Source organism: Suricata suricatta, chromosome X (assembly GCF_006229205.1).
Source record: "Suricata suricatta isolate VVHF042 chromosome X, meerkat_22Aug2017_6uvM2_HiC, whole genome shotgun sequence".
In the NCBI taxonomy this organism is placed as follows: Eukaryota; Metazoa; Chordata; class Mammalia; order Carnivora; family Herpestidae; genus Suricata; species Suricata suricatta.
The window spans coordinates 40,078,339-40,105,334 of NC_043717.1; the positions used below are offsets into that span (position 1 = coordinate 40,078,339).

The 26,996-nt window shown below is 44.7% G+C and overlaps 1 long non-coding RNA gene and 1 other non-coding gene across 2 annotated transcripts; both read left to right on the top strand.

Annotated features, from left to right (window-relative positions):
* Positions 1–6,451: 6,451 nt before the first annotated feature.
* LOC115284477 lies at positions 6,452–6,556 on the top strand. The gene has a single exon (XR_003905230.1). It is a non-coding gene; the product is annotated as a U6 spliceosomal RNA (small nuclear RNA).
* A 6,605-nt stretch (positions 6,557–13,161) lies between these two features.
* LOC115283620 lies at positions 13,162–25,973 on the top strand. Its single transcript, XR_003905032.1, has 3 exons — positions 13,162–13,218; positions 16,238–16,318; positions 25,893–25,973. It is a non-coding gene; the product is annotated as an uncharacterized LOC115283620 (long non-coding RNA).
* Positions 25,974–26,996: the final 1,023 nt, after the last annotated feature.

The window sequence follows — 26,996 nt, forward strand, 5'->3', positions numbered from 1 at the left end:
GAGACAGGGTATGAGTGGGGGAAGGGCAGAGAGAGAGGGAGACAGAATTTGAAGCAGGCTTCAGGCCCTGAGCTGTCAGCAGAGCCTGATGCGGGGCTCGAACCCACAGACCGCGAGATCATGACCCAAGCTGAAGTCAGACACTTAGCCAACTGAGCCACTCAGGTGCCTTGAGTTGTGTAAGTTCTTTATAGATTTTGGATACAAACCCTTTATCAGGTAAGTCCTTTGTAAATATGTTCTCCCATTCCGTAGGTTGCCTTTTAGTTGTGCTGATTGTTTACTTCCCTGTGTAAAAGCAATGGTTCCAACACCTTGTTGAAAAGACTCTCCTGCTTTCTTTGAATTTCTTTTGCATATTTGTCAAAAATCAAATGTCAATATATGTGTGAGTCTATTTCTGAGCTCTTTTCTCCATTGATCTATATGCCTGCTCCTTTGCCAATAGCACACTGTCTTGGGTACTGTAGTTTTGTTTTTCTAAGTAGGCCCATGCCCAATGTGGGGCTTGAACTCAGGACCCTGAGATCAAGAGTCACAAGCTTTACTGACTGAACAAGCCAGGATCCCTTTGCGTACTGTAGTTTTACCATCATTTAAAAAATTGAGTACTGTGGGGGCGCCTGGATGGTTCAGTCGGTTGAGTGTCCAACTCTTGATTTTGGCTCAGTTCATGATCCCAAGGTTGTGGGATCAAGCCCTATGTGAAGCTCTGCACTTAGCATGGAGCCTCCTTAGGATTCTTTCTCTCTCCCTCTGCCCCTTTCTCCCACCTGCATGCTCTCTCTCTCTCTCTAAAATATTAAGTTAATTTAATTTTTAAAAATTGGGTAGTGTGATTCCTCCAACTTTATTCTTGCTTCTCAAAATTATGTTATCTGCTCTAGTTCCTTTGTCCTTCCGTATAAATTTTAGAATCAATTTGTCTCTATTTAACAAACTCCTGCTGTTTTTTTAATGCTTTTTTATTTTTGAGAGAGAGAGAGAGAGAGAGAGACAGAATATGATCACGGGAGGGGCAGAGAGAGAGGGAGACACAGAATCTGAAGCAAGGTCCAGGCTCTGAGCTGTCAGCACAGAGCCTGACGCAGGGCTCAAACCCACAAGTTGTGAGATCATGACCTGAGCCAAAGTCAGATGCTTAAGTGCTCCTGCTGGGATTTTGATTGGTATTGCATCACATATTTAGTTCACTTTGGGGAGAGCTGACATCTTTACTGTGTTGAGTCTTCCAGTCACAGAACACAATATCCTTCTCCATTTATTGAGCTGTTCTTGATTTCTTTCACCAACATTTTGTAGTTTACAGCATACAGTCCCTGTACATGTTTTATTAGGTTTATAACTAAGTACAGTAAAACCTTGGATTGCTAGTAACTTGTTCTGTGAGTGTTCTACAAGACGAGCAAACATTTCTAATTTTAACTTGATAAGCAACTGATGTCTTGCAATATGAGTAGTATGTGACACTAAATGTCACATGATCACAACTGGGTCAATTGTTCTTGAAAGTCACTTTCATATACAAGTGTTTTGGATTACAACCATGCTTCCAGAACAAATTATGCTCGCAAACCAAGATTTTACGGTATTTTTGTTGGAGCTGTTGTACATTTCTTTGGTTTCCAAGTCTACATTGGTTTCCAATATGATTGATTTCTGTTTGTTGACCTTGTACACTGAGACCATGCTAAGCTTACTTCTTAGTTATAGGAGGGTTGTTTTTTGTTTATCTTTTATAGATTCCTTGAGAATTTGTACATAGACAATTCTGTTGTGTGTGAATAGATGCAGTTTAATTTTTCTTTTACTTTTTCTTTTTTTTCCCCCTAAGCTCTGTGCCCCACGTGGGCTCTGAATTTATGACCCAAGATCAAGAGTAGCATGCTCCACAGGCTGAGCTAGCCAGGGACCCCTTACCTTTTTTTTTTCTTAATTGCACTACTTAACAGTTCTATTACTCTGTCTAATGAAACGGTGAGGGTGGCTATCCTTGCCTTAATCCCAATCTTAGGATGAAACCATTCAGTCTTTCACCATTATGATATAAGCTGTACATTTTTTGGTAAATGGCCTTATCAGGTTGGGGAAATCTATTCCTAGTTTGTTGACTGTTTTTCTCACAAAGGGTGTTGGATTTTGTCAAATGCCTTTTCTGTATCTATTGAGATGGTCATGTGGTGTTCTTTTATTTAAGATTTGAAAAAAATTTTTAGGTTTTATTTATCAATTTTGAGAGAGAGAGTGAGCAGGGGAGGGACAGAGGGAAAGGGAGAGAAAGAATCTCCATGCTGTGAGTGTAGAGCTCTACTCGGGGCTCGAACCCACCAACTGTGAGATCATGATCTGAGCTGAAATCAAGAGTCAGATGCTTAGACTGAACCACTCAGGGGCCCTTGGACATTTTTTAAGAGCTTATTTGCCATCCTTATAACCCCTTTGGTAATATATCTATTAAAATCTTTTTCCCATTTAAATAAATTAGGCTTGTTTTCTTTTTTTAAGTTTTACTTTTATTTTGAGAAAGAGAATGCACAGGAGTGGCAGAGAGAGAGAGAGATTCCCAAGCAGGCTCCAAGCTGACAGTGCAGAAACTGATGTGGGGCTTGAACTCATGAACCTGTCAGCACAGAGCCTGTCACCCTGTCAGCACAGAGCCTGCTTTGGATCTTCTGTCCCTGACCTCTTTCTGTCCCTGACCTCTCTCTGTCCCTCCCCCACTCTCACTCTCTCAAAAAATTTTTTAAAAACTCAAAAAAAAAGAATTAAAATAAATAGAAAACAAAATCCTTTAAAAATGATTAATATACAGCTAGGCTACAAAACTCATTTATTTAACTTCATTGCTCATGGCAGAGTAGAAATATTTTTGTTAACAGCAGAATTGAATGAAGAGCATCTCAGAGCATCCAGGCCAACACCCAGGTGAGGCTTGGGGGGCCGGTTACAGGAAGGTTCAGCCTCCTCCAGTTGCCCCAATCAGCCTAATTAATTGTTTGCCTCTGAAGTCAAGGTCTTTGTTTTCCCAAAGAGTTCCCTAATGGTCCTTGATTGCTTCTGATCCAACGTTAGAAGCCAACAAGACAGTACCCAGCAGTTTCTTTCCTATGCTCTAATTCAGCATCATACGGAATATCAGACGATTTGGAGAAAAGTTAATTTGTACCAAACATAACCAAGAAAGCTTTAGTTAAATTATAGGCTTTATCTCTGCACACTCGGGGTTGACATACATAAAATTCATAATCAATGTAAGTAACCTCCAGAGGCCTCTAAGTATTCATGGTTAGAGATCAGACCTACTTGTGGTAGATCACAGAAATGGCCCCAATTCTCCACTCTTCCCTGCTTCCAAGCCCATGTGCACTGTGACTTTATAGCTTCTCCCATCAAGAGGTAGAATCTACTTCTTCACCCTTGACTGTAAGCTGGCCTTACGACTTGGTTTGGCCCATAGGACAGTAGCCAATGTGATGCAAGCAGAGGTTTGAGACATGCTTACGTACGCTGCTCTTGGGAACCCTGAACCCAGGCCAAGCCGATAGAGGCCCCTCTTAGACTGAATATCCTGCCAGTTGCCAGATATGTGAGCAAGGCCATCCTCTACCCACCCTCCAGCCCCAATGGAGCCGTCCCACACCAGCGTTATGCAGAGAGACACAGAGACCAACCAAGACCTCTAAAGCTGAATTAAGGGAGTCTTTATTACCGGCCGGGACAGCACGGAGTTAACGCAGAACTCTAAATGTGCGGCCCCGAACCCAAGGACTCAGGGCTTTTTATAATCAGCAAGCAGGAAAGCGGGCAGGACAGAAGCAGAACTGAGGGGTTATTGTAAAAAGGCTACAAAGTGATAAAGAGAGCAGCCCTTATCCTGGTATGTAGGACATTTGTTACTTTGAAGGCACGGTTTAGGGTTGTAGGGGACTTTCAAGGGCTAGCTGCTATCTCAAGCACAAAGTATGCAAACTGTGTCATAAACAACCAGTAGCACCCCTTGACCTCTTATTTGTTTTTTTTCTGTGCACTTAAGGATAGTTATGTGGCCCTCCAAGTGCAGACCCAGAAGGTAAACTCTGGGACAAGATGGAAGGAGTGAGGCTACATCCATGGGCAACACCAGAACCACCCAGCTGACCCACAGAATCATGAGAAATAATTTAATGTTTAATGTTTTAAGACACTAAGTTTGGGGGCTGTTCGTTATGCAGCAAAATCCAGCTAATAGACAGTTCTTGGAATGATTTATATATAACACCAACATAAAATTGGAAAAGGGCGTTTTTAAGTAACCCCTTGCTATTGTACAAACATCATCAAAAAATATATTTGCATCAAGCTTATTTGTTTATTATTTATTTATTTTTGAGAGAGAGGGAGTGAGTGCAAGTGGGGGAGGGGCAAAGAGACAGGGAGACGGAGAATCTGAAGCACGCTCTGAAATACCAGTGCAGAGCCAGTGTGGGGCTCGAACTCAGGAAACATGAGATCATGACCTGAGCTGAACACTTGACTGACTCAGCCACCCAGCTGCCCCAAAACTGTCTTTATTCACAAAACATGAACCTATATGTAGAGAATCCTATCCTAAGGAATCCATTACAAAATAAATACTAGAACTAGAGAGTTTAGCAAGGTTTCCGGATACAAAATCAACAAACAAAATCCATTGCTATTCTACATACTAGTAATGAACAATCCAAAAGTAAAATTAAGAAAACAATTGCACTGACATTTGTATCCAAAAGAATAAAATACTTAGGAATACATTTAATAAAAGCAACTCAAGATTTGTGCACTAAAATCTTTGCTGATAGAAACTAAGGATCTAAATAAACGGAGAAACTTTTTATGTTAATGGGAAAGACTCAATATTGTTAAGATGTCAATTGTCCCCAAAATGATCTATAGATCCAAAGAAATCCCTAAGAAAATCCCAGAGGATTTGTAGAAGTTGACAAGCCTGGGGCACCTGGGTGGCTCAGGCGGTGAAGCATCTGACTTTTGCTCAGGTCTTGATCTTACAGTTCATGGGATGGAGCCCTGTGTCAGGTTCAAGCCCCGCATGGGGCTCTGTGCTGACAGCTCGGAGCCTGGAGCCTGCTTCAGATTCTGTGTCTCCCTCTCTCTCTGCCCCTCCTCTGCTTGTGTTTTGTCTCTCACTCTCTCAAAAATAAATAAATGTTTTAAGAAAGAAAGAAAGAAACTGACTAGCTTAAATGTATATGGAAGTGCAAAAAACCTAGAATACCCAAAACAATTTTGAAAAAGAACAAAGCTGGAGAATTTCTACTACCTAATTTCAAAACTTTCCAGAAACCTACAGTAATCAAGACAGTGTGGTATTGACAAAGGCATATAGACTGATAGAATAGAATTGAGAGTTTAGAAAGAACCCTACATTTAAGGCTGATTTTGACAAAGGTACTATGAGAATTCAGTGGGGGGGGGGGGAGACAGTCTTTTCAACAAATGGTGCCAGGACAATTGGCTATCCATATGCAAAATGTCAATGTAGACTGTTCTCTCACAGCAAAATTAACTCAAATGGGTCATTGATCTAGGTCTGCTTTGGGTGAGACCCACTTCTCTCTCTCTCTCCCCACCCCTTCCAGGATTCTGTCTCTCTCTTTCTCCCCCTCTCTCTATCTGTTCCTTGCTCACTTGCACCCTCTCTCTCTCTCTCTCTCAAAATTAAAAAAAATAAATAAATAGGTGCACCTGGGTGGCTCAGTTGAGTGTCTGACTCTTGATTTCAGCTCAGGTCATGATTTTGCAGTTTGTGGGTTCGAGCCCTGCATCAGGCTCTGCATTGATGGTGCAGAGCCTGCTTGGGATTCTCTCTCTCTGTCTCTCTACCTTTCTCCTGCTCTTGCCCACATGAACTTCCACTCTCTTGGTCTCTCTCTCTCAATAAATAAGTAAAGACACCACAAAGAAAACCTACAAGAAAAAAAAGTTGATGAATTGGACTTCATTAAAATTAAAAGTGTTTGCACTTTGGGGCGCCTAGGTGGCTCAGTCAGTTAAGCGTCTGGTTTGGCTAAGGTCATGATCTCACGGTTCATGGGTTCGAGCCCTGCATCAGGCTGTGTGCTGACAGCTAGCTCAGAGCCTGGAGCCTGCTTCTGATTCTGTGTCTCCCTCTCTGTCTGACCCTCCCCTGCTCCACTGTCTCTCTCTGTCTCTCAAAAATAAATAAAAAACATTAAAAAAATTTTTTTAAGTGTTTGCATTTCAAAAGACACCACTAAGAGGAGCGCCTGGGTGGCTCAGTCTTACAACTCCTCATCTCATCTCATCTGAGGTCTTGATCTCTGGTCCTGAGTTCAAGCCCTGAATCTGACTCCACGCTGGGCGTGAAGCCTACTAAAAACAAAACAAAACAAAAAACAAAAAAAACCCCAAACTTTTAAAAACAGGCACCTCTAAGAAAATGAAAAGACAATGCTTGGTTTGGCAACACATATACTAAAATTGCAACAATACAGAAAAGATTATCATGGCACCCGTGCAAGGACTGATACAACAAATTCATGAGATATTCCATATTTTTACACAAAAAATTAATACCCATTAAAATGAAAACATATAGGGGCGCCTGGGTGGCTCAGTCAGTTGAGCGGCCGACTTCAGCTCAGGTCATGATCTCACGGTTCGTGGGCTCGAGCCCCGCATCGGGCTCTGTGCTGACAGCTCAGAGCCTGGAGCCTGCTTCAGATTCTGTGTCTCCCTCTCTCTCTGCCCCTTCCCTGCTCACGCTGCGTGTGCGTGTGTGTGTGTGTGTGTGTCTGTCTGTCTGTCTTAAAAAATAAATATTAAAACATTTTAAAAAACAAATGAAATAATTAAATTAAATAATTTAATTTAATTTAAAAATTAGGGGCACCTGGTGGCTCAGTTGGTAGAGCGTGTAACTCTCAACCTCAGGGTGTGAGTTTGAGCCCCATGTTGGGTGTCAAGATGACTTTAAACAGTAAAATCTTTATGGGGCACCTGAGTGGCTCAGTCGGTTGACTGATTCTTGACTTCAGGTCAGGTCATTATTTCGCACTTCTTAGAATCGAGCCCTGCATTGGGCCACGTGCTAACAGTGTGGAACCAGCTTGGAATTCTCTCTCATTCCCTCTGTCTCTGCCCCTCCGCCCACTCATGTGCTTGTGTTCCCTCTCAAAATAAATAAATACATTTTTAAAAATCAAAATAAAATCTTTAAAAAATGAAAAAATACAGAAATATTTAACATGAAAAACAAAAAGTTCACTACCTAAAATTTCTATCATTTCAGAATAAACACACTGCAGACTTGATATATACCTGTCCAGTATTTATTTCAAGGAATATTGTGAGATAAAATATTGTTTCTCAGAAAAAAGAAAGAAAATGAAAAGACAAACCATAGACTGGAAGAAAACATTTTCAAACCACACATCTGATAAATGACTCATATCCAGAAAATACAAAGAACTCTTAAAACTCAATAAGAAGACAAACAACTCAATTTAAAAACAGGCAAAAGAGGGGCGCCTTGGTGGCTCAGTCGGTTAAGCGTCTGACTTCAGCTCAGGTCATGATCTCGCTGTTCATGAGTTTGAGCCTTGCATTGGGTTCTGTGCTGACAGCTCAGAGCCTGCAGCCTGCTTAGGATTCTGGGTCTCCCTCTCTCTGCCCCTTCCCTGCTCATGCTCTGTCTCTCTCTCAAAAATAAACATTAAAAAAAGGAAAAAATTCAGGGTGCCTGGGTGGCTCAGTCGGTTAAGCGTCAGGCTTCGGCTCAGGTCATGATCTCACGGTCCGTGGGTTCGAACCCGGTGTCAGGCTCTGTGCTGACAGTTAAGATCCTGGAGCCTGCTTTGGATTCTGTGTCTCCCTCCGTCTCTGCTCCTCCCTTGCTTGTGCTCTTTGCTTCTCAAAAATAAGTAAACATTAAAAAATTAAAAAAAGAAAAGAAAGGAAAAACTTCTATGCTGATATTGATAGCAGTATTATTCATAATAATAAAAATCCAGAACCTGTCCATATGCCCATTAATGATGAATGGATAAACAAAATGTGGTGTATCTGATACACAATAGATTACTGTCAGCAATAAAAAGTAACAAAGTACTGGCTTGTGATGATGTTTGCATGAGTCTATAAATGTGCTAAAAATCATTGGATTGTATGCTAACAATAGGTACATTTTATGGTATGTAAACTATACCTTGCTAAAACTATGAAAATGTGCCCAGTGTGCCAGGAAAGACGGACAGGTTTTATCTTGCCCCAGCAGACACAGCAACACCAACCACAGGGTATGGCTGGAAGCCAAGCCCAGGGTTCACCCTGGCACCATACATGAGAGAGAGAGAGAGTAGAGAGAGAGCACACGTGGGAGTGCTGCAGCCACTACCCACCATTCCCCTGGCAGAGACTGCTGACTTCCACAAGGACCTGCCAGTAGGAACGTGAGAGTCTTTTCCCAGGAGTCTTCACAACAGATTTATTTTTCTTAGCTTGAAATCAGATTTTTCCAGGCTTCCACAAATAGAACATGGTTTCTGTGCTGTTTCCTTGTTTCTTCCCCAAATCATTGCCCCTGCAAGTGGGGTATGGCTGCACCAATCTCTTTTTTTTTTTTTTTTTTTTTTTGAGAGAGAGCAAGAGCATGTGCGAGCAGGGGATGGGCAGAGAGAGAGAAAGAATCAACCTAAACTAGAAGTTTGTCTTAATCTTCTGCACCTATTTCACCCATCCTTCTACCCTCCTGTCCTCTGGCAACCACCGTTTGTTCTCTGTATTTATGAGTCTGTTCTGTTTCTGTTTTGTTTTGTTCCTTTGTTTTGTTTTTTAGACTCCACAAAAAAGCAAAATCATGTGGTGTCTGCCTTTCTCTGACTTATGTCACTTAACCTAATACCTTCTAGGTCCATCTATGTTGCAAATGGCAAGATTTCATTCTTTTTTATGGCTGAGTACTATTCCATTGTATATATAAACCACATTTTTGTTATCCATTCATCTAGGGATGGACACGTGGGTTGCTTCCATATCTTGGCTACTGCAAATAATGCTGCCGTAAACATGGGAGGGCATATATTTTTTCGAGCTAGTGCTTTAGGTTTATCTGGGCAAATATCCAGCAGTGCAATTACTGGATCCCGTTTTTCTACTTTTAATTTTTTGAGGAGCCTCCATACTGTTTTCCACAGTGGCCACACCAGTTTACATCACCACCAACAGTGCGTGAGGGTTCCTTTTCCTCCACATCTTCACCAACACCTGTTGTTTCTTTAAAAAAAATTTTTAACACTTATTAATGTTTTGAGAAACTGAGAGAGAGCACAAGCAAGGGAGGGGCAGAGAGAAAGGGAAACACAGAATCCAAAGCAGGCTCCAGGCTCTGAGCTGTCAGCACAGAGCCTGAAGCAGGGTCCGAACTCATCAACCGCGAGATCATGACCTGAGCCAAAGTTGGACACCCAACCAACTGAGCCGCCCAGGCGCCCCAAAACCTGTTGTTTCTTGCTTTTTTCATAATAGTCGTTCCAACAGATGTGAGGTGGTGTCTCAGTGTAGCTTTGATTTGCACTTCCCTGATGATTAGTGATGTTGAGTATCTTTTCATGTGTCAGTTCTTCATACCCATTCTTGCTTCCTTTTCTGGACCTCTGGAACCTCAGAGGATGACATGGCTATATTCTGAGATTATGTCCTTCTTGCCTTTTTTTTAATGTGAAAAATGTCCTTACTTTCATAAAATGATGGTGGGAATAGTTAGAAGTTGAAGCTTTCTTAGTTTTTGAATGTCCTAACTTGGCAATATTAAAAATTGGCCAACCTCTGACCGCTCCCGTACATTCACATACATGGTTACACCTGTTTTTTGGGGGTTGGGGGGAATTAGTCCATAAAAATTTTGATTAGTATCCATCTTATATATCTGAATTTTCTTATGCTGCAGAAGTTTATGTAGTATTTATCATAAAGTAATTTATAATAAAGTCACCCATGTTCTCCACATCATCTCTAAAACAGGCAACCTTTGCAGAAGGATGGATCTGCTAAAGGAACAATAGGAAAAAACATAATTATAGCTACGAGTTGGGTCCTGTGCCAGGCATTGCCTCAAAGAAAGGGCCGGACACAATCTTGGATGAATAAAATGAAGAAGTAGGGGCACCTGGGTGGCTCACTCAGTTGAGCGTCCCCCTCTTGATTTTAGCTCAGGTCATGATCTCACGTTTCATGGAATCGAGCCTCGTGTTGGGCTCTGGGCTGAGCATAAAGCCCGTTTGAGATTCTCTCCTGCCCTCCACCTTCCCCTCACCCCTGCTTGCACACTCTCAATCTCTTTCTCAAATAAAATTTAAAAAAGAAGAAGAAAAGCAGGCTGAAGGGGCTCAGCTCACCAGGGCAAGCTGAGAGCACTTCTAAGAAAGTGGATGTCCTGTATTTGATTTTCCGTTTTCTGCAGTCTGGCTCAGGCTGTCGTCCTTCCTCTGTGGCCCCACAAACACACAGGCATAGAGAAAAGAACAATTCTGGATGCAGTGCGAGTCGAGGCGGAGGTGACCACAAGGAGGTATTTATTACCTAAGGGGTAGCTGCCAAGATGTAAATAATATGTGATGTAACAGTGATGATGATGATGATACTGATGACAGCAGAAAAATACAATATAGAAAAACTTGGACTCTGGGCTATGGGGGTCTGGTTTATTCAACTGTATGGCATCTAATCCCAACTGCTCATGTCAAAATTTTTTTCTCTGTTGGCTCTGTTCTTTGCTTTCTACCTTTTAAGAAACTGTTTCCAGAATGTATGTGTCTCTGGTCGGAATATGATAAGGACAGTATCTTTCCCTTCCTGCATGGGTTCAGCCTTGATTCTGCTTTTTATCTTGCATGCCTGTGCCCTTTCCCAGTGATGATTTTCTTTCAGGAGAGGAGAGGCCAGGCGTTTTATTATCCTTATGCATTGCCTGGCAACCTGCCATGTGCAGGAAGATATTTAATAAACATTTTTTTAAAAAAACAATTTCTAACCTCTTTGGAATCAACACAGAGCTGCAACCAAGCAACCAGTAGAATCGGTGGCTGATTAAGGCCTAAAACGTGAGCAATTTCTTTCTCATGCATTTATTTATTTTGAGAGAGAGAGAGCGAGAGAGCGTTTGCACAATCCAGGGAGGAGCAGAAAGGAGACACAGAATCCCAAGCAGGCTCTGTGCCTTCACCATCAGCGCCATCAGCGCAGAACCCTAATCAGGGGCTCAAACCCATGAACCATGAGATCATGACATAAGCTGAGATAAAGAGCAGGAGGCTTAACCAACTGAGCCACCCAGGCGCCTCAAACGTGGGCAATTTGTACTGTGAACATTTCAAAAACTTGTCAACCTGTTAGTAAGGAAATTAATTAAAAGAATGAATCTTCAGCAAGATCCTTACTGGTTACTAAGGAAATTAATTAAAAGAATGAGTCATTCAGCAATATGTTTTCCCTTTTGATTCAGTGGAACCTTGACTTTGGTTATTCATCTTCCCCAAGGGTGGCAACAGGAATCTCTTCTGGGCTCAGGCACTGCCAGAAGGTGGCCTTTAGGAGGTCACTCTGTGAAAGGAAGTAGCAGATGCAGTTTCTCATTAAAGAGCCTCAGCCTCAGCCTCAGTTCCAGAGGCACTGATTTCTTCTCTCTTGGGGGGGGGAAGGGTGGGGCCTCTGGGAGCAGAGGGGAGCAGGGGGAGCAGCGGGGAGCAGTGGAGAGTTGGAGTGCAAGGGGAGCAGTGAGAGAGAGAGGAGAAGGGGGAATGGTGGGGAATAGGGGGAGCAGCAGGGAGCACTGAGAGTAGGGGGAACAGCAGTACAGTCCGGAGTAGTGGGAGCAGGATAAGTAGTGTAAGCAGCCCGGGTGGGAAGTAGTGGGCAGCAGCAGGAAGAAGGTACGCAGAGAGAGCAGGGTAAGCAGGGGTAGCAGTAAGGAGCAGGAAGGACAAAGGGTAGCAGGAGAGCGGGAATCATCAGGGAGTAGGAGGAGCAGGGGGAGCAGTGGGGAGAAGGGCAGCAGAGAGTAGGGGGAGCAAGGGGAGAGTAGGGGGAGTATGGAGAGCAGTAGGGAGCAACGGGGAGCAGGGGGAGCAGCAGGGAGCAGGGGGAGCAGGGCAGCAGAGAGTAGGGGGAGCAAGGGGAGAGTAGGGGGAGTATGGAGAGCAGTAGGGAGCAGCGGGGAGCAGGGGGAGCAGCAGCAAGTAGGGGGAGCAGCTGGGAGCAGGGGGAGCAGCCGCGAGGCTTCTCCCAGCTGTCGCCCAATTAGAAAGCCAGTGATTTATCAGAATCCTAAGGCGAGAGGATGCAATGGGCCAGGCCAAGGGTTCTCTTTGTTCCACCTCTTTTCCCATGCCCGAGCCAAAGAAAACACCATGTTGAATGACAAGAATTAATGGTGTCAAACAAATAGCAAAAAAGACAGAAGTTTCTCAGTCTGTGATGGGAACTGTGTACTGTTTGGCCTGGGCCTGAAGTTCATGGTGCCTTGGGCAGAGGCAAACCGCTGATGCCTACTGGAGTGAAATCTGAAACTATTAGACCAGGAGAATCTGAATTAGGGTCTGAGAGACAGACAAACGGAGTGCCTTCCACAGTTATAGGAAAGCAGTACATTATGCATCAGGTACATCCTATATACTTTCCTCCATCTTTTGGTCTGACCTGCCTCAGATGCTGTGGAGGGAACACAAAAATGAGTCACTCCTTGTTCCTGTCCTCACATCGCTTCCAGCCCTCTGTGAGGGAAAGGGCTCATCTCCATACTGTCCTGTCCCAAGAGGGAACTAGCCTAGTGAGGGAGTGAGGGCCAGAGCTGGGAGTCAGGAGGAAGGGCAATGTGTGACTGAGGACCCAGAGACTAGGGGACGGGTGCCATGCAAAATGCCTTTGACCTACTGGCAAATAATAAATCACTTGCAATAATACCCCCTTGTAAATAATAAATCACTCAGAGGTAAAATTGTGCGCACTTGGCCTAGGCATCTGCATCTGACTGTAAAGGTGTGAGGTTCACTTCTCCAGTCCCTAATTTATATTCAGATGATTGTTCTCATATTTGAACTGAGAACATTATTTGGGTAAAACAAACTATGTGTTTCATCTCCAATGACATCAGTTGATTTTCCTTTCCTCAGGTGCCGCCCCTCCTCCAGCTCGGGGTACTCCCTGACTAGCAGTGAACCTGAAAGGGTGGGTCTCATTTGTTTCTGTACTCTGTCCCCCACCCCAGCAGACTCAGCACTGGCTGGCCCTATGTAAGGGGTGGACTGTGGGGTACTGGAGATTGGGGGGGTGCGTCATTCACAGGTTCATTTATTCACTCATGTAATAGCTATTTCGTTTTTTTCCCCTCCAGTTTTGTGGTTTATGGCTTAATGTTATTTATTTATTTATTTATGTTTATTTATTTATCTTTGATAGAGAGAAAGAGCGTGAGAGTGGGGGAGCGGCAGAGAGAGAGGGAGATAGAGAATCAAGAATTGGGCTCTGTGCTGTCAGCACAATGCCCAATGGAGGCTAGAACTTGCAAACCTCAAGATCATGACCTGAGCCAAAGTCTGGCACTCAACCAACTAAGCCATGCAGGCACTTCCATTTATTTATTTATTTTAAAGATTTTATTTTTCAGTAATCTCCTCACCCAACTTGGAGCTTGGGCTCGAACTCATGACCCTGAGATCAAGAGTCACTTGCTCCACCCATTGAGCTAGCCAGGTACCCCCCCAACAGCTATTTCTTTTTTTATTTAATGTTTATTTATTTATTTATTTAGAGAGAGGAGAATCCCAAGTAAGCTCTGTGCAGTCAAGCCCAACAGGAGGGTCAATTCCATGAACTGTGAGATCATGACCTGAGCTGAAATCAAGAGTCTGATGCTTAATGGACTGAGCCACCCAGGTGCCCCAATAGCTATTTCTTTAATAATTTTTAATGTTTTATTTATGTTAGAGAGAGAGAGAGACAGCTTGAGTAGGGGAGGGTCAGAGAGAGGGGGAGACACAGAATCCGAAGACAGGCTTCAGGCTCCGAGCTAGCTGTCAGGGCAGAGCCCGACGCAGGGCTCAAACCCACGAACTGTGAGATCATGACCTGAGCCGAAGCCGGACACTCGACTGACTGAGCCACCCAAGCGCCCCTATTTCTTTAATGTCCTCATACACCTGAAACTGCAAAATGAGGCCACAAGTCTCTTGCTCACTTACAGAGAATTACAGAGGAGTGATCTGAGAATTTGTAGTAAATATGATGGTGCAAGTCCAGGGAGCCTGGGGCATGCACAGAAGAGGCAGAGAGCCTGAACTCAGCATGCCAGGGAAGGAGTTCCTGGGAAAGTGGGATCTCAGCTAAGATCTGAAGGATGCATAGGAGTTTGATAGATGGATGCGGCTATGAGACAAGGGATGGGGAGTAGGGGGTGCTGAGAGCTGGATGTTAAAAGGCAGGGCCCAGCCTTATCTGTGCTGGTTTTGTGACCTTGAGCAAACAAGTCACCTCCATTCTCTGAATCTCAGTTTCCTCATTACTAAAATGGGGACAATATAGCTCCCTTGTGGGTTTGTCATGAAGGTTGGAGGAGAGGATGTAGATAAAGCATTCGGCAGAACACCCGGCATGTAGCAGATATGCAATAGGCATTTGATGGAGTAGAGATACCTCAACAATTCATCAGGTCAATCCCTCTGTCCTAAGCAGGAACAGATCTCTCGTGTGCGAAGGCATCGAGGACAGCTGATCGTACTAGCAGCTAGTTACTACAGTTGCAGGCCATCAGGATGTTCTTCGCAAGTTATATACTCCGCCCAAAGGGAAATTGATCCTCAAAGTTTCAATCCGTGGATGTGGAGAAACGCTAAAGAAATCTCCACCCTGCGGCTGGGGAAGGGACCGCTGATGGTGCTTTGGTCGGTTTAGTTACCACCTCTTGCCACTGGCCGCAGCTTCACGTTGTATAGTAAGAGGGCAGATTTGGTGTTTAGGGTCCTAAATTTCCCTGGAAGTGAACAGATCAGATTTACCGCAGCAGGGAAATGCTCAATGCTCAATTCTGTGCCTAAAATAGAATCATCAAAGTTCTGGAGACTGAAAAATCCCACATTTTTGCTGGGCTCACCAAATTCAGGAAGCATAGTTACCTGTCTTTTAAAAAACACAATGCTGTATGATGTCCTTTTTAAAAAAGAGTTTATTTACTTTTTAAAGTTTATTTATTTATCTTGAGAGAGAGAGAGAGAGAGAGAACAGGGGAGGGGCAGAGAGAGAAGGAGAGAGAGAACGCCAAGCAGGTTCCCTGCTGCCAGCACAGAACCAGACATGGGGCTCAAACTCATGAACCACAGGCTCGCGATCTGAGCCGAAATCAAGAGTTGGCCGCTCCACAGACTGAACCATCCAAGCACCCCTAGGAGATCTTATATTTAAGTAATTTCCACATCTATTGTTGGATTTGGGCCCACAACCCCGAAATCAAGAGTTGTTTGCTCCACCTACTTAGCCAGCTAGGTGTCCCGTAATGATGTCTTTAGAACGCAGTAGTGGTTGCCAGGGCGGCGGGAGTACAGACGTGAGTGGAGTGGGGAGATGTTGGTCAAAGGGTACGAACTTCTGATTATGAGGCACCTGGGTGGCTCAGTCGGTTAAGCATCCGACTTGGGCTCAGGTTATGATGTCACAGCTTGTGGGTTCGAGCCCCACATCGGGCTCTGTGCTGATGGGGCCTGTTTCACATTCTGTGTCTCCCTCTCTCTGCCCCTCCCCCCATCTCTTTCTCTCCCCCTCAGCAATAAAAAAAATTCTATAAAAAATATAATAAAACAAACCTTCTGATTATAAGATGAGTAAATTCTGGAAAGCCAATGCACAGCATGGGGATTATAGTTAATGGTACTATATTGCATACGTGACATTTCCTAAAAGAATAGATATTAAATGTTCTCTACACACACACACACACGCACACACGCACAGCAGCTTTAGAGGTGATGGGACGTGTTAGTAACTTGATTGTGGTCCTCACTCCACAATGCATCATCTATCAAACCATCACATTGTACACCCTAAATATATATCATTTTTATTTGTCAATTCTCTCTCAGTAAAGCCGGGGGGGGGGGGAAAGAATGAGATCGTTTATAAACGTTAATCACGAATCTCTCAGTTTGCACCCAAGCAATCAATTCTTGCCTGCTGACCTGTCCATCTTCCCCTCTAGATGGAGGCCCTGTGCGGGCAATGGCTCTGCCCAGATTTTTAACCACCAGACTGAACGCAGTGCCTGGAATACAGCTGGCAGGTCAGAAATATTTGTTGAATGAATACATTTTGATTCGGTGGATCTAATGCATTCTGTAAATTTTACAGGTGTTGCTCTTGTGCCCAAGATTGAACCCAGAACTCTTGTGCAGTCACCTCACTGAAATATTTGAGAAAAATAATTAGGTATTGAGGATGGGAGTGTCACCTACCAAATCATTTCAGTCACAATATTAGGTTTCTCACAGCCGTTTCCGTAGTGTAGTGGTTATCACGTTCGCCTCACACAATATTAGGTTTCTCCCTCTCGAGGTCCCTGACCAATCCGTGGCTCTACGAGCCACACCAGCACGCACACTCCTGTCTGTGTATGTGAAGTGTATACACACATTCGTTTGCCTGAGCTTCTGGTGATCTCTCAGCCTTGTGGCTCAGCTTTCCCTCTACAAAGTGGGATGCATTTCAGTTTCCATTTTTATGTTTATTTATTTTTGAGAGAGAAAGAGTGGGAAGGGGTTGAGGGAGAGGGAGACAGAGGATCCGAAGCAGGCTCCACGCTGTCAGCACTGAGCCTGATGCTGGGCTCAAGCTCATGACCTGAGCCAAAGTTGGATGCTTAACCGACTGAGCCCCCCGGGAGGCCCCTCAGTTTCCTACTGCAATGAATGTTAAACACAAACATACCTACTCACTGCCTAATCAAAATATGGAATGGAAAGTCTCAGCCTGAAAGTCAGTGCTCACATGGGCAGGGAAATAAAAGACCTTCTCAATAACATTGCATTAGAGAATGTCTTCAGCAGAAGTCACGCCTCTGTTAGAGGAGGGGTTTCCTCTCACCCAATGCCAACAAGTTGCTGAAGAAAATTAAAAGGTGTTTTAACATTGCGGATTTAACTTGAAATCAAGTAAAATTTCCAACTACTCTTGGACAGTGTAAAGAACTCTGTAACACATTGAGTGAATGTATTAAAATAATAATGCAATTTTAACATTTTTCTCTCTAGATCTTGAAAAATACTGTTTTTAGACTTATTTTTTGTTAATATGTATTTATTTAAGCAATCTCTACATCCAACATGGGGCTTCAACTCACGACCCCAAGATCAAGAGTCAATGCTCTTCAGACTGAGCCAGTCAGATGTCCCTTTCTACATTTAAACTTATACAGTACTAGGGGCATCTGGGTGCCTCAGTCACTTAAGTGCGTGACTCTTGATTTCGGCTCAGGTCATGATCTGATGGTTTGTGAGTTTGAGCCCCATGTCCAGCTTTGTACTGACAGCATGGAGCCTGCTTGGGATTCTCTCTCATTCACTCTCTCTGCTCCTCCTCTGCTTGTGCTTGTTCTCTCTCTCTCTCAAAATAAAAAAATAAACTTAAAAAATCTACAGCACTAGGGGTGGTGTCTGGGTGGCTCAGTGGGTTGAGCATCTGACTCTTAAGTTTTGCTCAGGTTATGGGCTCAAGGTTGTGGGATCAAGCCCCATGTCGGGCTCTGCACTGGGCATGGAGCCTGCTTGGTATTCTTTCTCCCTTTCCCTCTCCCCGTTCCCTGCTCCCTCTCATGAAATAAATAGATAAATAAGCAAACAAACTTATACAGCACCTTCATCTTGGTTATTCACACTAATAACTAAGTATTCAAATTATATACCATCGCTTGTCCACAATATACCTTGTAGTGCTGTTTCTCTGGTGAATCCTCATAACTGCTTAAAGAAACCTTTATTTTTGGAATTTTCTGTAGTGATCACCACAGTTTCAAAGACAGCAAAGGCTACTACTCACTCTTAATCTGGGGAAAGAGAATTGAGGCAGACAAGGGTGGAGCGTCACACGGGGACTCCCAGCCCTGGGAGACTGGAGTGTCTGTCTTCTTGTGATAGTTCCAAACTGCCGATGGACTGGGCCTCTGGCCACCAAAACAGAATTTGCTCTTGAGGAACACTGCTGGGTCCACTCAGCCCTGGTCAGAGGGAGAAGAACTGTGTCAGTTTAGTTTCTGTTGCAATGTAGCTGCATCATTGGCAAAAAATAGAAATACATATTAAAGCTTCCTGACTAACTTGCAGGATTCAAGCAAGGTATGCTACCCACTATGCCTATGTGCCTATCTATCACCCCATTTCCTAAAAGTTCCATTGATCATAAGATTATAAAGGCACACTCTGTGTTTTCCCATAGCTGCCAAACCTAGCAACCAAACAAAAATCAATTTTTTTCAAGTTGCTTGTAATCAAGGTCTAAATTGGGGTGGATGATGAGATCTGAGTCATTTAAAGGGCTATAGACGAACAATGCAAGCTACATTTCTTGGAGGTTTTCTTTTTTTTTCTTTTTTAATGTTTATTTATTTTTGAGAGTGAGGGTGGCCAGAGAGAGAGAGAGAGAGAGAGGGAGACCCAGAATTTGAAGCAGGCTCCAGGCTCTGAGCTGTCAGCACAGAGCCATCTAACACGGGACTCGAACACACAAACTGTGAGATCCTGACCTGAGCCGAAGTCGGACACTTAACCGACTGAGTTATCCAGGTGCCCGTCTTGGAGATTTTCTTTAAGCACTTTATTTTATTCAGATAAGCTCATTCTTTTATTCAGAGGCTAAGGATTGTCTTTTGTTTCCCTCCAGTCCTCTTCAGTTGTATCACTTTGGGGTGTATTTATTGCCTGTTGGGCTCTACCATACTATCATCATTAGGGCAAGATTCCAAATGAAAACAATGCACCTCTCATCAACAATGGCCCCTGGGTGAAGATACTAAACTGAAGTATATAATGTTACAAACCCAGCCACCATCAGAAATATTCTTTGATGAAAAAGTGCCCCTACCCAGCACCCCACACACGCATACACACACTTAAAATAACAGTCTTCCTAGGATCAGAGCTAATGCAAAGGCCAGCTTGTGTTTTCAGCAGGAGGCAGTGGAGGCAGTGCTGGGCATAGATTCGGAGTTTCCAAGCAAATTAAGGGAAATGTGCCCCACCTGGTGATGGTAGAGGGGTTCAGGGCTCAGGCTTCCTAAAATTGAGGGCACCGTGTGAAATTACCAACAGTTACTTGCCTTTCAGCACGTAACTGACCTAGGACAGTGAACTGAGGCCCCACTCCTCCATCTACATCATGTACATCCCTATGAATCATGTATTTATTGTTATTTGTATATACTTTATAATGCACATATGTACGCTTAAATTTTGATTTACATACATATATAACATAAAAATTGCAAACTTTAAGGCAGGTAACTGGCTAGATCACCTATGATGTATATTAAATTTTTAAAATATCTATTCATTTTTGAGAGACAGAGACAGGGCGCAAGCAGGGGTAGGGCAGAGAGAGGGAGACACAGAATCCGAAGCAGGTGAGCTACCAGCACAAAGCTGGACTTGGGGCTCCAACTCACAGATGTGAGATCATGACCAGGGCTTAAGTTCCATGCATATCCGACTGAGCCACCCAGGCGCCCCACCTATGATGTACATTAAATGACACATGTCAATCGCAATGATCCTATCCCCTCTGGTCAGGCCTAATGGTCAAAAACCATTCCTTTGTGCTTCAAAAACTGGGGGAAGTATTTATTCTCTTAAACACATTTTGTCAAAGCACTCGCCACGAGGGATTTGAAAGATTTTTAATGTTTATTTCTTTTGAGAGAGAGAGAGAGAGCAAGGGAGGGCGGGCAGAGAGGAAGCCTGGAGAAACAGGCTCCAGCCTCTGCATGTAGCGCGGAGTCTGACGCGGGGCTCTAACTAATGAACCGTGAGACTATGACCTGAGCCACCCAGGCGCCCCGCCACGAGGGGTTTTTAACTGCTGTCAGTTTTGTACCCATTTGTCAGAGGAGTAAAATTAATGATTTTAGTACACTGAATCCAAAGACCACAGATGTTCACTCTGCAATTTATTATATTGGGAGAGCCAGACACCCCACCTGTGCCCGCCCTACAGCGGCTTAGTTTTATTTTACTAAAGTAACTTCTGAGAGTATTTCCTAGAACCTACACTCACAGAATACTTCCCATTTTGTGTTAACTAGAGAATAAATGCACCCAAGAACCACTGGGTGCAGGCAGGAAAACCCTACGGGCTTTGTTAGAGTTTACAATTTCGCGTTTACACAGGGCGTCACCCCCCGGGGTGTCATCTGATGGAAGCACCACCTTCAGCCCCTTTTTACAGCCATCTGACCCCCTGAGGTGATATTCGAACCCACTATCCTAAATCTCTAAAGCCTCGCTTCAGTGGCTAGGCACCTCGATCTGGCACCCACGGCACTAGCCCGAGTCCGTGACCAATGGGAGGCAGGCGCGCGAGAGCGGAAGCGGGCTGTTAGGCTCTGAGACCCAATCGGAATTCGGCCATCAACCAATGAGAGCCCACGGCAGTCTCTGATGCCCCAGCCCGGAGCTATTGGGGGCTCTGGTACAATGACAGCAATTTCTAAGGAAGCGAGGGCAGGGGGGCGAGAGGGTTAAGATGGCGGATGCGAGAGAGGCTGAGGGCGCGACCGGAGAGCGAGGCACGTCGGAGGCGGGTGGGAGTCGGGGAAAATGGGACGGGAATCTTGGGACTAGCAAGATTGCGACATTCCCCTCTCCATTAGGGAATGAGGCAGCTGTCGCAATCCTAAACCACAAACAAATGGTATGTTGCAAGGTGTCCATCCCCTTCCTAGTGGTACGATCTTGGGCGGACTGTTCCATTTTTGCATTCCTCCCCACGCCAGGTGTGGTGCTTTCCAGGCTGCAGCGTTTTGGGGCTCACAGTCAAGGGTGTCAATACACAGACCGAAAAGTGGATATTCCTAGAGTCACACACACAGGGGTTTGGACACGCAAGAGGTCACACATACTCCAGTGTGCACAATTCTGGCATCACAGACTAGGGAATGGACACTTGGGGGTCACAAACATTGGGGTACACAGAGGTAGTGGGCACCTATCTAGGGAGAATTGTGACTTTAAGGGTGTGGGCAGTGTAGGGACTTGGAGGGGACACAAACCTAGAAAGGGGGAGGAGGGATTAGCTGACAGTGTTTTCCTGTGCAGGCGGGGGGAGTAGGGCAGGAAACAAGTAGTGGGTGGCACCTCCCAGGTTGGCAGGGAGGGCGCCAGGAACACGTCACGACCCTGAAGGAGTCTGGCCAGGGCCCACGGAATGGCTCTCTGAAATGGTCTTTGCAGCAAGGGAAAGTAGCAAAAGGGCAGTGGGAAGGTGGTCGTGTGCCCTGGGTCTCTGACTATCCACCAGCGAAAGTGCAAATAGAGGAGGGTGAGGAAAAGATGGGAGAACGCAAGGCTGAAGGGATTCATTTATTCAAGTCACTGATGTTTCATAAAAACAACAACCATGCATTATTATAACATGTTAAGCCCTGCCCTAATCACTTTACATGAATTATCTCATTTAGCTTTCAAAACAACATTAACTGCTGTTATCTTCGCTTTATGGATGAGACCAGGGAGGCACTGAGGTTTCCAGACTTAAAAAAATTTTTTTAATGTTTTATTTATTTTTGAGAGAGAAAGAGAGACAACGTGAGCAGGGGAGGGTCAGAGAGAGGGGGAGATACAGAATCCAAAACAGGCTCCAGGCTCTGAGCTGTCAGTACAGAGTCTGACGTGGGGCTTGAACCCATGAACCGCGAGATCATGACCTGAGCCGAAGTCAGTTTCCAGAGTCCAGCTCCAGCAGGTCCAGGGTTCCCTGAAGGATGAACAGTGTTGGGGAAAGGGAGTGAGAAAGCCTCAAGGTTCTTTCTGCTCTCCATCAGGCATCTCTGCACTGCTGGCCTGCATCTCTGCTCTGACTGGAGAGTCAGCCTTTTTTATTAAACAAGTGTATGGGATACAAAACAGAAGTGGCAATTGCCTTAGACAATGATTTCTGATAACAAATTCAGTGGTATGTAAAAATTTCCCAGAACATAGATTGGTAGAAGACTCCTGCATAATCTTTATCAATAGTGATTGAAGTAGGTGACTAGATGCTTATCCCATGGGGAAGGAAGGTATCCTTAGCATTCAAATACCAGGCAAAATTTTTAGCATAGCAAAGGCAAAAGTTAGTTCTTTTGTGAGCAGGGGTCAATAGCCTATTTTTGAGGGGAAGGAAAACAGGCTTTCTCCTATAATCACCAAAGAAGAAACTCCTATAACAAGGTTTTTTCATAAGGTACAATTCACAAATTTTTAGCATAAGAAGGCAAGTCACTGCTGATATCAGTCAGTCAGGCGCCTTGGGGGTCGGTACTCAAGCAGAAATTGAGTGGGGGTTGAGTGGGTGAAGATGCCAGTCGCCATCTGACAGTGGGAGGCCTTGCAAACCCACCTTACTTCAGAAATGGCTCCCAGCAGTCAAATGCTTCACCAAGCCACCCAGGTGCCTCGGTTTCCAGATTTTTAACAGCTGGTAAGTGGCACAGCCAGAGCCAGAGCCAGGATGTAGGGCCCCTGAATCTGTAGTTCTAACCACTGAGCCATTTTTTCCCAATTTTTTCTTTTTCTTTTTTAATATCAGCTCTAAGTCGAACGTGGGACTTGAACTCATGACCCTAAGATCAAGAGTCACCTACTCTCTACCGACTGAGCCAGCCAGGCACCGCACCACTGAACCTTTCCTGTCTTTCCAGGCATCTCAGCTTTTCTGTGCACCCCCTTGTCCTCACTCCATCCCCGCCAGGACTGGAAATCAGACTCTCTCCTTGTTAGACCTTTGTTTGACCCGAGGCGGTAGGGTCTTACATTCTAAGAACCCCTAAAGCACCCATTTTCCCATAGCATCCACAAACAGTTTAGACACCTCTGTGGGCGAGGCTGGCCCCTGCACACACTTGAGTTCTTTTTTTTCCGCTTTTCCCCAGGCAGGGGATTGAAGAGAGGACAGGGGACCCTTGCAGACAGTGGGCAGAAAATCACACCATAGATAACTGGACTGTAGGAAGACTATTAACAAATGCTGCCTGAGCTGCATGCGGGGTTTTGTACTAGGGTGGTGGGGATACTCGCAAAGAACCAGAGAGACAAGGGTCATGTTCCTTCCTGCCCTAGGGGTATGTTTTGGGAATTCCTGGTAGGCAGACTTTGGTTGTCACAATGAAGGGCGTGCATTGGCATTGAATGTTGGGAGGTGGCTAGGATGCTGGGGGACAGCTCCACACCACCTACACTTGTAATGTACCTGAATGTCATTCCAGGATGTGAAAGGACTGGGTCAGATGGTTGGATACTGCTGTTTCCTTAGGCCTGTCCCTAGGAAGCACCCCTCAGTCGTGGGTACAGAGGACCGGGAGAGGCAGGGAAAGAAGGGGAGGAGAAGGATGGCATGGCAAAGGACATTTTGCCATCTTGGCCTCAGTTTGGTCTTATGGGACAGCAGTAAGGCCCTAGCTGTGCCTACTTGTCTTCCATGGACTCAGCTGTGTGGTAGGACCAAAGTGCAGAAGACACCCCATGTCTTATTTCCTATATTCAGGGCTTGAGGTGTGACAATCAGGATCTTGTAGGCAAGAATCAAGCAAAATAAGTACAGGATATAAACAGGAAATGGTTTTCCATCTGGTGACCCCCGGGGGATAGGGGTTGGCAGGGGGAGGTGGTGGAGGGACATCAGGATGGTCTAAGTTATTGGTTATATCCTGGTTCTGCCGGGTTCCTGGGTATTCACTGGAAGTGAGTTGGAACCACTGCTCCCAGCTGTGGTGGCCTGACTAGTATTGGACCCATCCCCCTGCTGAGAACCATAAAAGCTGAATTAAGGTTTTTGTTCTTATTTTTAAGTCTTTTGGAAGGCCCTGGAGAGCAAATTACTTTTGAAGTCCTCACCTCACCAAGTTCTGTCATCCAGTGCAGAAAAGCACTGCATTGATGAGGATACATAAAAGTAAAATAAACTGGCTCCAAAGGATTAATGCAGGTCAACACAGTAATTCAATAATCTGGATAATGGGGAAAATGATTACTAAGTCACCATATTCCAGGGTGGGGACATTCATTCTATGAGGGACTCAAATAACAAAACTCTAGGTTTTTTATTTAGAGAAAAATATACAACTTATTTAATATTTATTTATTTACTTTTGGAGAAAAGTATAAATTTTAAACCTGTCTGCTACTTAGAAGAACTGGAAATATATCTTTTAAATATTAATTTAGAGGGACCTGTGTGGCTCAGTTGGTTATGCGTCTGACTCTTGATTTCTGCTCAGGTCATGATCTCACAGTTCGTGGGTTTGAGACCTGTGTCAGGCTCTGTGCTGACAGCCTGAGCCTTGAGCCTGATTTGGATTTTCTTCTTTCTTTCTGTCCCTCCTCTGATTACTCTTTCTGTCTCTCATAAATAAACAAACATTTAAAAATAAACATTAATTTAAAAAAACAACCAGCAAATGTGGCAGAGATTTAAGGCCCCCTGTTATAGACTCAAGGGAGACAGATCTAGGGGCAGAGAAAGGAGAAGAAGGAAGGTTGAGAACACAAGACAGAGAAGGAGCAGAAGAATTTTCTCTGTTCCCACATGGCACTTGACAGATTAAGAATCCTTTCTCACATATTTGGCCTCAGCTCCCCCATTCATGAGCTGGCTTAGCTAACTTCTCTGGGCCTCAGCTTCCTTCTCAGTAAAATGGGGATAAGAGCAGTGCTTCCATCGTGGGGTCATTTGTGAAAGTGAAATGAGTGAATAAATATAAGGCACTTAGAAAAAACTCAGGAAACATTAAATCAGGGGCACCTGGGTAGTTCAGTCAGTTAAGCGTCAGACTCTTTATTTATTTATTTGTTTATTTATTTAAATTAAAGTTCATGGGCGCCTGGGTGGCTCAATTGTTAAACATTTGACCTTGGCTCAGGTCATATTCTCACAGTTTGTGAGTTTGAATCCCCCATGGGTGAGCTTGAGCCCCCGCATTGGGTTGAGCCACGCTTCTTTCTCTCTCTCTTCCTCCCACTGCCCCTCCTGGGATTCTCCCTTGCTCTGCCTGTCACTCATTGTGCCCTCTCGCTCTTGCTCTCTCTCAAAATAAATAGATAGATAGATAAATTCAAGTTAGTTAACATACATAAGCTTCCGACTCTTGATTTCCGATCAAGCCATGATCTCACGTTTTGTGAGTTTGAGCCCCACATTGGGCTCCACACTGATAATGTGGAGCCTGATTGGGATTCTCTCTGTCTGTTTCCCCTCCCCCGAAACAAATAAATTAAAAAAAAAAAAGAAACCACTAAATCAGACACTAATCCCTTATTGATTCCCTCAGTAAACATTTATTCAGCATGTAGTTTGTGCCGGATACTGGAGATATGCATGGTGCAGGGCAAGAGCATGATGAGCAATATTAAAGCGAATGAATATAATGGGTCTTTTAGGAATAAAGCAGGGATTTCTCCTGTGAACAGGCCAGAAGGTGTTCCGGGCGTAGAGGTACAAAATTGCTGATGAGCTGTGGGTACCCTAAACTGAGTTGTGACGAGGGGAGGGAGGAAGGCTGGAACTGCCCCAGAAGGAACTTTGAGCCTAGTCTTTGGAGAGAAGCTCTGTACTTGCTCAAAGGTTTCCAGGCATGACTCTGTGTCCCCCCACCGAGATGTGCTGTTTTCCTGCAGGTACCGGAGAATGTCAGTCACACCCCAGACCTGCACAGCTCCCCCAGACTTCTGTCTGTGCCTGAGAGCTTCATATCCCCAGATGGTAAGCTGAGGCCCAAGGAGGACTGAGGACTGAGCTAGGGTCCACTTGGGGGGACAGTCTGGCGTAATCTGGTCAAGTTAGTGATATGCATATCCTATAAGCCCCTGATCCCCCTCCTGAAGGTATGCGTGCCTGTGCGGACCAGGAGATGTGTACAGAAGCAGCGTTGCTCCTGACAGCAAAAGCCACAACCAGCCAAAATAGCTGTTAACAGGAGAATATGAATAAACAAATCATACAGTCAAACAATAGAATACCGTATAGAAGTGAAAAGAAACACCCACCGCTATAAGCAAATATAGATCTTAGTAACAGAGAGAAGGTGTGGAGCACAGTGATGAAAAGTGTTCACTCTGGACCCAGCCTGCCTGGTGTACAATCCCGGCTCTACCACTTGAGAGCTTGGAGCTACTGGGAAAAGTCATTGAACCACCGTGTGCCTCAGTTCTCTCATGTCTCACTATCGAATGGACATGGTGAGAGCATATGCCCCATAGGCTGTTATGAGGATGTAGATGAGTCTTTATTTACAAAGAGGTCAGAACAGTGTCTGGCACACATGTTCAGTGCTACATAAACGTTGGATAAAAATAGGATGTTGTGTGGGGAAAAAGCAAGACTCTGAAGATGACTGGCTTTTAAAAGTTCAAAAGCAACGAAAACTAAACAAGATGTTATCTAGGCATTCACATATGCTATAAAGGGATGATAAGCAGAAAGGCATTTGGGAACTGTGGGGAGGCGAGAGTAAGGGATGGGGAAGTGAGCTGGGTGCACACGCATTGTTGGGGTCTCAGGAGAGGGGTGGGATCCCAGGCACTCCAAACGTCATTAGAGGAAAAGTTTTAACATGGTAATTCTTCAGCATGAGGGGCCCTGAGCCTCAGGCCCAGACAAACTAGATGCTGTGGGGAGGAAGGAGTCTGCCCAGCCCCACGACTGCTCCCTGCCATAGTGTCCCCCAGCAGAAGTGCAGCAGTGGCCTAGCTCTTGCTGCCAGTCAATCAGAAGGAGGAGGA